The following is a 14,040-nucleotide window of genomic DNA, read 5'->3' as shown; positions in this document are numbered from 1 at the left end:
TTAATAGCCTGGTGAATGGCAGTTAGAAACGCTGGCTGGGAAGACTCACTGGAAGACTGTGAGGAGGGAGTTGTGGTTCAACCTGCATCATTCACACTGGATTCTTGTATGTGACATTTGGGGATAAGAGTGAGAGAATTTGGGGGAAAGCCAAAACCTACCACAGGGCTATTTGGGAGGATAGAAACAAAGAAGTGGGAACAATTTAAAAAAAAAGTTAGGAAGTAAACCAACTAAGATGTGGTAAGGGATGAGATCTGGGAAGGAAATAAATGTTGACCCACAAAATTCTAGTTTGAATGGCTTCTGGATAAATATTCTACTACATGCTACATGAAGAAATGTTAGGTTAGCTTTTAAAATCCAGAGCTTTCGAAATTCACTTACACAGCACACACACACACACACACACACACACACACACACACACACACACACTCGCCCCAGAGGAGATATCTTATGGACCTAGAGTTTGGCAGAGCACACAATCAGAGATCCTGCTATGAGGGTATCATGCACCAGAAAGGCAACTGGCCCAGAATCCACATGATATCATCTAACATCTATGGGGAAAATCCTAAGAAAAAAGTCTACAGAGTGCAATGAGTTTTTCTAAACAGATCAACAGTGTCTACATGATTTGGGGGACAGAGATACCTAACTTAAAAGAAAATCTGAAATTTTTCCATTTCACAATTTAGAGCAAAGTACTGGCTAACTATAGATCTCAGGCCAAATCTAGCCCACTTCCCTGCTTCCATAAATACAGTGTGGCTGGCTCACATCCCTGCTTGCTTGCTACTTTCAGGCAGCAGTAGTGGTTCATACTCATTGGGACAGAGACCAGATAGCCTGCCAGACGTACATGCTTACTACCTGACCTTTTATAGAAAAACTTTGTCAAACCCATACTTAACACTTAGAGATGGATGGGAGAAGGGAGGGAGGCAGAGAAAGAGGGGGAGGGAGGGAGGGAGAGAGGGAGGGAGGGAGGGAGGGAGGGAGGGAGGGAGGGAGGGAGGGAGGGAGGGAGGGAGTTTGTAGCCATTCCTCAGGCTATACCCATTGATGACTGTAAAGGAATCATAGCAAATAACCCCCAAGGGTAAATCTGCTTCAACATCTCATGTACAAATATTTGACTTGGAACACAAGACTCCTATCTGGGCACAGAACTCCTTGCTGGAATGATACCCTTCAATCCCCTCTGATCATTATTACATCACCATCTGCACTTCTGCATCCCACTCCCTAAAGTGAGCTGCTGTGGATAGCATCTACGATTACATTTCATGGACCCTTTATCGGTTAAGAATGCATTCAGTAGCAAATAGAAAGAATTATGTTTCAATTGGTCTCTATAATTTTTATGTGGATCAGTGCTGTGGCTGCATTTAAGTGTGTACTCCACATGGGTGCACGGCCTGAGGAGGCCAGAAGGTCGTAAGTTACCACGTAGGTACTGGGAACTGAATTTGGGGCCTGAGCGAGAGAAATACTGTCGCCTGCAGAGCCATCTCTCCAGCTCCTAGAAGAAATTCTTATTTTTGTAGTCTTAGATAAAACAGGTGTTTCTTTATTCACTCCCACAGGAACCGTAGCCATAGGTTCCCAGGAGTTGTCTAAGCAAGAAAGACAGAGACAAACCTTGGAGGGAGTACTTCACCAACAGCGTCCTGTGAATTGTTGCTAGTCACTCAAACTAGTTCTCCTTTTTAGGGAACTGAAAGGTGTGTTAAACTTCTGTTACTGTATTGAATACCTGAGATGAGTCAACTTGCAGTGAGAGGCGCCATGTTGGCTCGCTTTGAGGTATCAGTACGTGGTCAGCTGGCCACAGAGCTTTGGACCTGCGGCAAGACCTTGTATGTCAGTGTAAGCTTGTGGTGCAGGAAACCAGCTCAGCTCTCAGCAGAGAACAGCTCTGGGAGTGGCCAAGCAATTGCTCCTCCCCTGTGCCTTTAGACTTGGTCCCACCCACACGCGGGCTCGTAGATTATAACCAGCCCGTCACAAAGATGTGGAGTCTGTAGGCTGGAGCATCCGTGACAACCTCCTGTCTTTGTGAGCTGGATGTGGAGATTGTCTGCAGGAACAATCCACACATTAGCGCCTTTACTATATTCATTTCCCCTGGTGGCTCACCTCCTAACTCTAACACAATTACCTGAAGGGAGTTTGTGGTGCACCAGGCCTTTTAAAGGAAATTGCTTCTCACAGTGTCAACAGCATCTCGGGGTAGTTAACACTTGGGCTTGGGGGTCTGGGTCCCATGCACCTCCAGACAAAGCTAAACCTATTGACCTATAGATTATAAACAGTTTGGAATTATTCTGGGATCCTCACCAATCAGAAAGGTAATGGGGAAAAAGCAAGGTTCCCACAACACCAGTCCTGGGCTTACAGGTAGGGCTGCACAGGGAAGTACTTAGGAATGCCTATCACTTTCCACAAGTTTAACAACTAGATTTTAGGTACAAATATTTTGTCTATTTATGACACAAACCATATAGGTTAATCATGCTGCAGTAGGTGGTCCTATACATGAGCATCTATAAGCAGCACATATTGGACTCAGTGTTTAAAGTATTTCAAGTGGGAATGGATGAGGTGGGTATAGGAGGAGCTGTGGAAAGATAGGATCAAGATACATTATATGTACTATGAAATTCACTTTTAATTTTAAATAATTTTTATAAAGCAGCCCGTGGAGGAATCCTGGGAAGCACAATGCCCATGACCTCACAGCCAGGGCTTCACAAAAGAAGAGCTTGTATGGCTGGACATGTAGCTTAGTGGCAGAACATGTGCTTGGCATTCCTAATGTACTGGCTTCATCCCACACCATCAAAAGAAATTAAATAAGGGAAGCAAGAATCAGAGGATCTGTACATGGAAGGTAATATGGATGGATGACTGACCGTTATGCACTACTGGGTGTGGTGGCAAATGACTTTAATCCCAGCACTCAGGAGGCAGAGTCAGGCAGTTGTTTGTGAGTTTGAGGACAGCCCGGTCTACATAGCAAGTTCCAGACCAACCAGAGAAACATAGAAAGTCCATGTCTCAAAAAAAAAAAAAAAAGAAAGAAAGAAAGAAAGAAAGGAAGGAAGGAAGGAAGGAAGGAAGGAAGGAAGGAAGGAAGGAAGGAAGGAAGGAAGGAAGGAAGGAAAAGAAAAGAAGGAAGTTAGGAGAGGAGGGAGAGAGAGAGAGAGAACAGGGAGGGTTGTTTTTCTTGCAGAGGACCCTGGTTAAGTTTCTGGAAGTCACACAGCAGCTCACAACCACCCGTAAATCCAGTTCCAGTGGATCTGACACCCTCTTCTGACTTCTGTGGACACCAGGCATTCAGATGGTACACAGACATACTTGCAGGCAAAACACTCATAAACATAAAATAAATAACTCTTTTTAAGATAACTTTCTCCAAAAAGAAAAAAGTGCACACTCAGGAGCAATAAAAATAGTGGTTATTGACTAATCTTTTAAAAACTTAAGTCAAAAAAATTAAGACAAACATCTAAATTCTCCAAATTAAGCAGAAAATATTCAGCTCACCAATCAATAATGGATTGATTATTACCCCATTACTGAATACGTTGAATTGGTCATATGTGAGTCTCAATTCAGAATCTGTCACACATTACAGCATAATAATAATTAGTATTAGGGTAGAATATCCAATTCAAAAGCATTATCTCCTGTGACTGTAAAAGCCTTTAATTCACTCCATTTTGCTCTAGATTCATCAACAACCTTATACGGATAGTTTCCAGCCTAAGGATGTGGCTCCATCTGTAAGGTGTGTGCCATGCAAGCATGAGAACCTAAATTCAGATACAGTAACAAATGTTTCAGTCTCACCACTGGGGAGATGCACAGGACCCCTGGGCTTGTGGTGAGCTAAACTAACCTATGAGAAAGCTCCAGGTTCCAGTGAGAGACACTTGTGTGTGACAGTCAGAGTGTGTGGCACTTGTCTCACACACCACACACACACACACACACACACACAGAGTCAAATAAAAAATTTGAGAAACATGATTCCTTTAGTTGTAGGTAGATTTTTAAATTTTATGTGTATGCATGCTTTTATCTGCATGTGTGTAAGTATCTCTGAATGTATGTATGTATGTATGTATGTATGTATATGTATGTATGTACACCACGTGTGTGCGTGTGGAGGCCAAAAAGGAATATCAGATCCCCTAGAACTAGAGTTACAGACCACTGTAAGCCACCATGTTGGTGCTAGAAACAAACTTAAGTCCTCTGCAAGAGCAACAAATGCTCTTTATCTAACACTGTATCATCTCTCCAGCACAATATAGGCAGATTTTTAAGAGGCACTGGCTAAGGCCTTCCTGTATCCACAAAACATTTTTATAAACTCTTTACTAATATGTGCCATATTTTCATAGTAAAAAGTCTATTCTGCAATTACAAGTAAAGCAAAAAAAAAAAAAAAATCCACACTAATCACACCCAGGTGTGAAGGCAAGTTGGTGATTTAGAGCTCCAGCCAGATGGGCTCAGGATCCAACATAGGCTAAGCCATCACAGGCTTTCCTAGTCAATACAATGGAGCCACCTTTAGCTTTTCACCTGTTGTTTTTCTCATGCTTAATATCCTGGCTGCTTGTAAGGCCTCAAATAGAGTTGTTCTTGGTCAGAATTTTGTTGTTGGACTAGACACAAAGAACCATCCGAAAAGGGCAGAAGCCAATGCTTCACAGAAGACAAAAGAATACCAAAAGAAAGAGGAAAGGTCCTATGGCATGCATTGGCCAAACAGCCTAGATCATTTTCAAGATGCTTTTGTGAGTGTGCATACAGCACAGTGCACACTCCGAGGCTGGAGACTACTTAAGCCTAAGTGATGCTTAATCAACTTTCCTTCGGCCATGTGCCTCCCGGGTTTGGAACTCAGGCTCTTACACGTAAAACAGGCAACTTTACCCACTGAGCCATCTCTCAGGTCCTAACCTTCATATTGTTTTATTTTCCTAATTTCATATATGTATACTATGTTTACATCATCCCTAATTCCTCCATTCAACCCCTCATGTCTTGTTTCTCCCTGCCCACACCTCTAAAATTCATGGCCTCTTCTTAGTTATTATTGTTACATATAGAGAGAGAGGGACATACATAGATGCAGCCTGCTGAGCCCATTTAGCGTTGCTTGTATGTATATATTTTCACGGATGAGCTGCCTATTTATTCATCAAGCTCCATGGTGTTGTTGTCCCTCCTAGGCCCACTGGGGGCTGCTCCGCAGAAATTTGGGACTCACTCGAAGTGGCAGTGTGGCAGTACACCACCAGATGGCAGCATAGAGCTACCACGTTTTCACCCTTGGGCTGTGATGCAGCTTTATCAGGTTGAAATAGCTTCCTAAGGCATCTTGGTTCGCAGCTGAGAAAACAGTAATCACTGGCACCACGCTCTCTCTATTGCACATCCCGGCCCCACAAGTTGCTTATGTTGAAGCTATTTCTTCCCCTCGTTCCTCCTTGCTGTTCTTGAGATGGTAGGATGACAGTAAATCTGACTCTTTTTAAACAAACAAATAACAACAACAACAACAACAACAAAGTATATTGCACATATAGGAAAGAGCTACTCAGCTGCCAGCATTTGGTTATCCTTTGTAAACCACAGAAACTTGGCTACAGCTAAAAATGTTATTGAAACAAGATACCCTCGCAGGCTTCTAGACAAACCACATGTTAACAGAATCGTTTCACAAGCAAAGGTGCCCTGGAAATCCAGTGACCTTTGCAGAAAGGTCACCCACCGTTGGTCAGCTCATCAGTCCATCGAGACTGTTTCAGATGCTTAGTAGCCTATCAGAGAGGTCACCATTGGTCAGCTCATCAGTCCGTCGAGACTGTTTCAGATGCTTAGTAGCCTGTCAAAGTCTTTAGGAAACCTCAACACGGATACGAAGGAAGGATCCACTCCCTTCCCAGCTATAAACAGGCGGGTACAGCAGTGAGCCATCACAGACTAAGACCGCTATAAACAGGAGGGCACAGCAGTGAGCCATCACAGACTAAGACCGTTTCGGATCATTCTGAGTCTTTTCATTTTTAGTTGGCGACAAAGTGAGTTCCTGCAAGGAGGGCAGAAGCATATGATATCTTCAAATGCTATGACTTACATTTGACTAAGATTTTACCTGGTGGGGAAGACACTTGCATTCAGATACCGTCCTAGAAAACATGCCCGTGCTGCAGCTGAAGCAAGATATTCCTGTTTTTGTCAGCATTGACTTGTAGTTTAATTTCCACGGTCTGCGTTTATTGTGATATAACCCAGCCTTCTAAGCCTTTTTGCACACAACCCTCTCCTCTAGAGTTACCCTAGATTTTAATGTGGACTGAACATGATCCTATGGAATTTTTAAAAGGTGATTCAACTTTGAGCAGAAGGAAACCAAAGTCCCCATCATCTAAGATGCATAGTCTTACTTAGGTGAATAGCACTGACAAGTACATTTATCTGCAACATCACACATCTCCAGATACAACATTCAGAGGACATGGCAGCCTTATCAGCGCTCCTCTCAACACAACATAAGCCTTACAGTAATGAGGCAGTAATGGGATGGCCAAATTAGGGAGAACTTCTACAAATAAGTAGTCTATACTCTTAAAATCATCAGGCATGAAAGGCGAAAAACTCGAGACTCACCTAGATGAGACAAAACTGAAGACTCATAGAACCCAGACTCAGGACTGGATTTTTACCATAAAAAAAAAAAATCCTGTATAAGATGTTACTGGGTCAGATGCCAAGCTCCAATGTGATATAGATTGGATAATAACTATTTATCAATGTAGAATTCTTGATTTGGGTCACTGTACATATTTTCCTAAGTGAGTGTTTTTGTTCATAGGAACCATACATAACTTAAAACATTTAGGAGTAAAAAGAATGATGCACTTCCAAGTCAGTCTAAAAAAAATACATAAATATATGTTTAGGAGAAAGAAGAGGACAGGAGGCTGATACAAACTGTTAACAGCTGTCAGGGTGACTAGCATATGAAAACCCTCTGTGCTGTGTGTCCTCTGTACACTTAATATTAGGTCAAAATGAAAAGCAATTCATTAAAAACCAAGAGCACTTCCAGACTAAGATCCAGTAAAGAAATCTCCACTTTATTATTTTCTTAATAAAACGCTATTCTGAGGAGGAAAGGGGGGACAAAGAGTATCTGTTTTATTTTGTTTTCAAAGAAAATAAAAATCACCATAATGCACCTCTTGTGCAGGGCCACATGTCTGCAGGTATCCCCCTGCCTTGGCACTGTGTGGCTTTCATAGTCTCCACATCTTGCTGACCTCTGCTCTAAGCCTCCATCATGTCAGCAATGGGATGAGAACTAGGCTCACGTTCGTCCCAGTTCCCTCTTCATCCAGTCTCCCCAGAACAGCTGATCTTTGTGCCTGGTACTCAACAAACTTGAGCTGGGCGGTGGAGCGATAGGAGAATGCATAACAGTAAGAATGACATTCTGCCATTGCCTTTTTCAGTGAAGCAAACTTTAATAATGCTGTCCACATCTTCTTAAGAAAAAGCATCAAGGTAGTGATATGGGCAAAATATGTGATGTAGAATCTAGGATGTTAGCATTTGAAGACATTCAGACATTGCTTAACTCAGATAAAACTCGGCTACTTTAGCTCAGATGTAGAATCTATCTTCTATCAAACTGTAAAAGAGACTTGGTGCCCCTGCTCTGCCACTGTTTTCCCTTCCTGGTGGTTGTTTTAGTTAGCTGCCCATCTTACAGAAATGCCCAGGTAGGGCGTTTCTGAATCCAGGTGACTGTGCCCAAATCTCTAGTGAGATCTGCCTTCTGATTAACCCTGAGCCTTCTGACCTCAGTGTGGTTGGAGGTCATAGACATATTTAAGTCAAGGATTCCACACTTTCATATAAGAACTTGGCAATGTTACCAAGCTGCTGTAGTAGACTTTGCAAAATGCCTGGGTTCCCTGTTTTCAATTTTAAGTCAAAATGGAGATGTTACTAGGTAATCTCTAAATTTATCCTCAGCTCCAAAATTCTGTGATTCTTAAATTAACGGAAATAATCAGACAACAGGATACCATAAGCAGAAACATTTTTAAGTGAAAGAAAATTCAAGTATAAAGCTTAGGAAAGCACAGGTTTATCTTAGGGTTTACATTCAGAGGCAGAAGAAGACTTCCCTCACACAACTGGTGGTGTGGACTGAGATAATTACAGACTGGAAAGTTAGGAAGATGACAAATGACTTAATAAAACAGCTGATCACAACTTGAACCAGCTATGGCTGAGTGACACATCTCTAGATGCTGTAATTAAATGTCTCTGGAACATTCCTCACAGTGAGTAAGCTGTTCTTCCTTTATACTTTCAGTAGCTTGGGAATTAAAGTACAGTCAGGTTTTTAGGTTACTAGATCAATGATTCTAAAAAGCATAGTCTGTAAGTCTAGACCAGAGATCAAAGCAGCTTATGGTGGGTAGGGGCAAGTTGATGAAACATGTGGAGTCTAAAGACAGTGAGGACCAGGCTAGTTGAATGACTTGTCAAAGGTCACAAAATACAAGGTTGACTCCTTAGCAGGACATGTAGTCCGGTATCTCAGCACCATGGAGCTTACTCATAAGACACTTCTAAACTAGATGTTAGTGGGCTGGTTCCTGGTGCTCTCCAGGAAGAATGGTCATATTTCACTCCTGACATTGAGTCATGTGTTTCATCCCTCTTTAAGAGCTGGAATTGCCGGTCAGCTGAAGACAGAACTGGAGTCCTTTCTTTCCTTCAGGAGAAGCTCAGAATGGACACCTACCTCCCTGACTAAAGTAAAGTACCTCTCTAAAATAGAAACTTTCCAGGAAACTCTTTAGACAAAACCATAAGTCTACTGCAAGTGTTTGTTACCTGGCAGTGTAAGCAGGTCAGAGCTGCATAGTCCTCTGAGGGCTTATACCTCCATCAAAACCAAATTTAGAAGGCTAGAAATATGCCTTTGCATCTTTGAATTCAAACGACATGCCCAAGAAAAGGGGCAGTCCCCACAGGAGCATCCCACAGCATTTCCCTTTCTGAATTTTTCCAAATAAAGAAGACATGGTCCAATGTAACACTTAGCGTTTTATTTACTGACAATAATAAAGTCTTCCTCGGCTCCTTGGAATGATGGTGGTGGTTTCCATTTTAGAATAACAGCGAGCTATCCTCAGAACCTGCAGGTAACTAACTACTAAGCTCCTGCCAAAGCTAGATGAGATCTAAGCTTTTGAAGTCTGCCTGCTCTATGTGGAGACCACTCTCCCCAAAGCCTCTGCACTGAGAGACAGCAACAGACCTTGATGCCATAGATGCCTACTGAGCATTTATCAAAACAACACGAGCTTCCTGAGATCATGTATCAAGCACCTCCGGGACAAGCAGACCCTTGCTGCACCATCACAATCACTCAGGATCAAGGCTCAGGCAAGTCTTTCCAGCTCTTGTTCTTCTGAGGGTTTCTAATGAAAATGTTTCCTTATCAATTCAAAGATTTCATTTCTGAACTAGAGATTTGAATTTAAAAGAGTCTGAGGCCCTTATGAATGAAGACCTATAATTGCATTTCTAAGTTCATTCACTGGAAGGAGAAGTAGAATTGTTCTTCAGGCATCAGGCTGAACCTGAATCCATCATCATTAACTTACTAGTTATGTGGGCTTAGTCAATCCTTCTCTTCCTCTTCCTCCTTCTCCTCCACCTCCTCCTCCTCCTCTTATTCCTCCTTTAAGTGGAAATGTAGGGGCTTTCTGGAAAGTCAGTTGTGTTGGATGGTGTTTTGCTGGGGCAAACACGTAAAGGAAGGTTTCTCTGTAGCAGACTCGGGTGAAAGGATGTTCTGCTAAAGGAAGCATATTAAAGGACGTGTGCTAAAGGATTCTTCACTAACTATATGCCTGTATCAGTCTCTCTTACATTGCATAGTTGAGCTCATTTTGTTGGGACACCATAGAGAAAAACTTACCAAAAAAACTTCTGGTGATGTGCCACAACTTCTTGCCGTTTTCATGGACTCAGCAGATTGGCAGAGAGATGTCAGCTGAGACAGATGCACAGGCTGAGGCAAGACCACGCTGAAGCAAGATCTATGGAGGACACGTGATGTTTGGAGGGGATAAATAGGACTCGATGGACAGTGACAGAGGCTGAGCTTGTCCTGCTTATAGAGCTAGCTGTGCACCATTTGTGGTCTCCCTGATCTTCACTTCGCTGAGAGAGGCACAGCCGAGAACTTTTCCTGTTATTCCTCCTGGTCCCTCCTGATCCCTCCTGCTGATTCGTGCCAATTTGGCTGAAGCCTGGCTGTCTCTGCTAAGTAGTGCCACTGCTACCAATACATGTTTGCTATCCCAACACTACCAAAGTGAACTGCTGGTATATCCATGAAGTGTTTATAAGTGGATTGAGCTGCCACTGCTAACCTGTAAACTGAGCTGCTGATTTCCTGACAACACAGATGGGATCTGTTCCAAAGAGCCATTTCTAAACAGGTCCACTTCCCCCATATCTTTTCTTTTCTACTACCTCTGGTGGGTGTTGGGCTAGAAGGAAGGTTACAGTGTTTAAGAACCACCATTAAAAGTAGGTGTTGAAAAAACTGAAATTATACTTCCTTTTCTCCAATCCTGAGCAGATCCTACACTTGAACTGCAGAATCCTCTCTGCATTTTGTCCTGACATCACTGGGAGATGTGGAACTTACCAGGATTTGCAGGTTGACTTCACCACAGCCGTACTCCCAAAGCCTAAGATCTGCAGCATCCTCTATTGAAGTTTTTGAGGGTTTGGAAGGGGGGGGTGTTTTTGTTTGTTTTGTTTTTGTAAAAACACATCAAACAGAGCTTTCCCGAATCTCAGATAATGGCTGTTCTGACACTGGGACTGCCAGCATTCGTCGCTTCCTGGATTTGCTCACCTATCCATATACTTTCTGGGGAGTGCTCCGCATATTTGGGCCACTGGAAATGATTTCAACCTGTCCCCACCCTTTTCATTACAAACATCAATCACAAATACCAAATACATTGCTGGGAAAACAGTGTGAGCATCTGAACCGAGAAGCAAGGCCGAATGGCTGTGAGCTCTCAGAACAAGCAAAACTATGCCAGTTGACATCTCTATAAGCAATACTCTAATTCCATTTCTATGAAATGTGATAGGACATGGTTCTCTGCAACAGATGTAGTTTAAGAATCCTGCCAAAGCTTCTCAAGCAATTCAACCTTTACTTCTATATTGTGGCCAGGCCTTGATGTACAGGATCCATTTTCTGAGTTCATAAAGCCAAAGGACGCTGTCAGTAGCTCCATCAGTCCTATCTACTACACTTCCGGGAGTCGTGTCCGGGCTTTCCCAGCAACTCCTCTGAGGAGTATAATAATCCAAGATTTGTTTCATCATCTCCATTTTCCCATTCACAGGCAGTTGTTGTGAGTCTCATGGCTTTGTCTCCCCTGTTCTTGGAGAATCTTTGCTGGCTAGAAAGAGAAGCTATAGGGCCACAGAGAGTTCCCTAAGCAAGCCAGTGATTTAACTTGAAAATTGTGGTTGCATTGTTTGCTCATGGTTATGAAGCCTCTGTCGTCCTGGCAAGGGATTGGGGTCATCACTGGGCTTCTCCTTGGAGGCCACTCTAAAGAAAACAAACCTGTCTTCTAAATTCTCTATCCAAATCTCTTAAGAACCTTCTTGCAAGCCACTCCCCTTCTCATTTCCCTTTCCCTCTTGCCCCTGCCCTTTTCTTTCTATGCCTCTGTCCTTAATGACTGTATTAAACCTAGAAGAAATGGTGAAACATTGTTTTCTTAGCTAAATGCAGAAGTGACGGCCTTTTGATCTCAGTGAGTTCAAAGAAGTAAGTCAAACAAAATGGCGGCTCTGGATCACCCTTCTCAGTGTCTGTGTTGCTATAGGTAGTGAGTTTGAGTCATAATCCCTACTGCAACAATATTAAGAAGAGGGAGAATTTACAAATGATGACATCATAATGGCTCTGTTCTTATGAGTGGGTGCTGTGAATAGGCTTACCTTACCAAAAGAGCGGATTAGCTAATAGGATGGGTTTTTCTATTTCCCTTTCTTCCTCATCTCCCCTGGCTCATATGATGACTTCTACCACAAGATGATAAGCAGCAGGTCGAGCTCCTCAGTACTGGAAGTCCCAGCCTTTAGAACCATAAGCTACACCTATATGTCCCAGTTTGTAGCAGCAGCAGCAACAGAATTATGGTGCTCAGCAGTACTACGTGACATTTAGGTTTGTGAGTTGTGGGATCTCGTTTCTGAGTTAAACTCCTGGCTCCATTCCACACACATTCCATGACGACGCCTGTGAGTGTGGCTCAGTGCTTGTTGTGCAAGCCTCAGAGGCTGAGTTCAAATCCCTAACACACATAGAAAAAGCCAGGTGTGGTGTCATGTACTTGTAACCCTAGCACAGGGGTCAAGAAGAGACAAGAGGATCCCCAAATATTGATAGCCAGACAGTATAGTCAAAACAGTGAGCTCTAGGTTTAAGGAGAGACCCTGTCTCAAAATATGGAAGATCATTAAAGAAGACATCTGATTCTGGCCTCCATGTGTACACATCCTCTCTCTCTCTCTCTCTCTCTCTCTCTCTCTCTCTCTCTCTCTCTCTCTCTTTCTCTCCCCTCTCTCTCTCTCTCCTCTCTCTCTCTCTCTCTCTCTCTCACACACACACATATACACCACATGCAAAATAAATGTGTAAAACTTAAATAAGTAGCATGATTATTTAAGCTCCAATTGTCTTCTTTGGTGATTTGAGAGTGAACTTTCAAACAGTGCAACCATCAAGTGTGCGACCCTGCTCATGGTGCACAGGAAACTTTTAAAAACAGTAGTTATTGTTTTTAACAGTCATGTCATATTTGCAGCAGCAGTGGTGGTTATAATATTGCTCTATTTGGGAAAGAACTTGTAATTAGCATTTGTAGACTACTCCCGAAAAATGTTTTTGGCAGAAATAATGTTCCCATTCCTGACTGGAGCACATCACAAATACGCATCTTTTCTGAACAGTACAGGAAACTTTGAAAGAAAGTAGTGGATAAACAAGGATGGTGCAATGTTTTCCCTTAGGAAGCTGTTCCAGTCAATTTTTAAAAGACTTTCTGGTGCTATTTTAATAATTGGGATAATTAAAACAAAAATTCCTATCCATGTTTCAAACATAAAAATTTTCATTAGAAAATATAGGCTTTAAAGTAGTTGTGTAAAGTTAATTTATTCTCAAGAGGCATTGTGATATAACAGATGTGCACAGGACTGAAAATTAAAACAAATTATATGTTACACACTTCTCCATCTACCATCTTGGGTCCTGGTCATCACTAAGTACACTTTACATTCAGTTTCCCTCCTCTATGAAAGTATGGACATTACCCCCATCTCAGTAAGGATATAACTCAAAGTTGTTGAAGTTTAGGTGAGAATATCCTAGGCTGACATTTAATTGAAGTTGTAGGAATTTAATTTATTCTTATTTCACAACATGAGTCACTTACACAAACTGCAGCTCTTGGATCATGTTTGCCCTCAGTGAAACACAACTGATTTGGCTGGGAATCTATTTGCTGCTTAGATTTGGTATTAGCTGCTCCATAGGATAGACAGTACATGGTCGAGACGTCCCTCAGAGTCCTCTGTGCACAGGGGTTCCTGGGATACATAAACTGGGACTTTCCACAGACCACCCAAAGGAATTTTAACAGGCTTTCTTAGAGCTGTACAGCCGCCAAAACACATATGGATGTGATAAACCACAATGGATCTAAGTGTTTAAAGTAAAAAATATACTTTCAAAAATAAGGACTTACACTGGCTAATTGAGCAGTCCTACCTGGATGCTGACTTGGGCTTATTTAGCCTGACCTGCAGGGCAAACCTTTTTATTTTAACATTTAGCACTGATGCATGGAAAGCCAAAGAAGGGAAGACAATTCTGTG

General features: G+C 42.4%; 1 pseudogene; it reads right to left on the bottom strand.

The window, feature by feature from the left end:
* On the bottom strand, positions 10,705-11,807 carry Gm19037 (predicted gene, 19037; annotated as a pseudogene).

The sequence above is a fragment of the Mus musculus genome, chromosome 4 (assembly GCF_000001635.26).
Source record: "Mus musculus strain C57BL/6J chromosome 4, GRCm38.p6 C57BL/6J".
In the NCBI taxonomy this organism is placed as follows: Eukaryota; Metazoa; Chordata; class Mammalia; order Rodentia; family Muridae; genus Mus; species Mus musculus.
Note: the sequence above shows the minus strand (reverse complement) of the source record. Positions and strands in the feature narration are given on the sequence as shown.